Raw genomic sequence first — 1,480 nt, 5'->3', positions numbered from 1 at the left:
AGGGCCGGGCTGCTCAGGGGCCGCACAGGGGCCTCCCGAAGCAGCCCCAGGCGGAGGACGGCTGCTCTAACACACCCAGTGGATCGCACACACTGATTTTCTTTTTCTTTCTTTTCTTTTTTTACAGGGAAACACTAGAAAACTAGTTTCTTCTAACTATGGTCATTAGTTAGTCATTACTTTGAATGGTATTTCTTAAACCTGGATTCAGAGAATTTCAAAGTAAGAAGAATTTTTTTGTATCACTAGGGCAAAAATTCCCTTTCTAGAATGGATCAAATACTTGGATTTGGCCATTATGTTTGAGCTCCTATCGATCCACAGCCTTGCGCTGCCGCCCCAGCTCAGGCACAGGCCCTGGAGCCTCACGGGGCCCGGAGGTGGGGCAGGAGACGGGAGCATGGACGGGTCAGGCACCCACCTCGACTTCGCCTGTGGTGCTGTCAGGGGGCCCTGAGCACTGACCGCACAGGGGCCAGGGGCCAGCCCAGGTCCTGGGCCCTCCTTCAGCTGTGAGTGTGAGCCCCACAGGACCTACCCTGGCAGGTGGGCCAAGCAGAGGGACGGGATCCTGCCCACGGGCCCAGGACGCCAGGCCCGGGCAGCTCGGCGGCAGCCCTGCTGTGCCTGGGTCACGGACAGAGCAGAGGCTGCAGAAGTGGGCCAGTGCTGGCTGCACAGCGGGAACCAGAGCCGTGTCCCCAAGCCTGCTCTGTGCCTCCCAGGGAGGGGGAGGCAGGGGCTCACCCACCTGGAGGTCGGAAATGTCCATCTTTTCCCGGACACTGAACTTCTGGCCCAGGAGCCGCGGTTTGGGCACGCAGTAGAGGACCATGCTGTTGAACTTCCACAGGGACAGCAGGGTGAGGGGCAGGCTGCTGCCAGGGGCCCTCAGAGAAGGCTGGGCAGGGGCAGGGTTGGGGAGCGGGGGGGGGGGGCGGGACGGGGAGGGGGGCAGGGCTCACCAGGAAGAGGTGGCGGTCCTGGGCGGCGCCCGTCTTGGCCGACAGCTTCTGGATGTGGCCCTCCTTGATCAGCTCGTTGGCCGGATTGACCACAGCCTCCTCCCCGCCCAGCTGCTCGTACACTTCCAGGAGCTTGTGCATTTTCTCCTGCAGGACACAGGCCAGGCGGCTGTGCGGCCCGTGGCGAGGCTGCGGGGCCTCTCAGGCCTTGCTTCCCACTCCACGAGCCCGAGAGCCCAGACCGCCATCCGTCTGCCGCTCCTCTCCCTCTGGCCCATGACTGGCTGGTGGCAACATGACCAACCAGTGCCCAGGGGTGCGATGGGAGAGTCGGCGACTGTGGCCCCAGCTCTGAGCCAAGAGGCCCTGGGCCTGACCTGTCACTCCCACGGGGCCTGAGCCAGGAGTGAGGGGAAGTGCAGTAGAGGCAGCAGCACCCGAGGGACCCCGGCCCACACACTGCAGCAGCCTCTGCCCTCGAGCCTGAGTCATCTCAGCCTGCAAACTTCAGGAGC

General features: G+C 63.0%; 1 protein-coding gene across 1 annotated transcript in view; it reads right to left on the bottom strand.

Annotated features, from left to right (window-relative positions):
* The window catches only part of FGD3 (FYVE, RhoGEF and PH domain containing 3), a 55,529-nt gene that overhangs the window by 25,746 nt on the left and 28,303 nt on the right, over positions 1–1,480 (bottom strand). The gene's annotated exons all lie outside the window — the stretch shown is intronic.

Source organism: Myotis brandtii, unplaced genomic scaffold (genome assembly GCF_000412655.1).
Source record: "Myotis brandtii unplaced genomic scaffold, ASM41265v1 scaffold684, whole genome shotgun sequence".
Classification (NCBI taxonomy): domain Eukaryota; kingdom Metazoa; phylum Chordata; class Mammalia; order Chiroptera; family Vespertilionidae; genus Myotis; species Myotis brandtii.
This window is presented reverse-complemented; position numbering and strand designations above follow the sequence as displayed.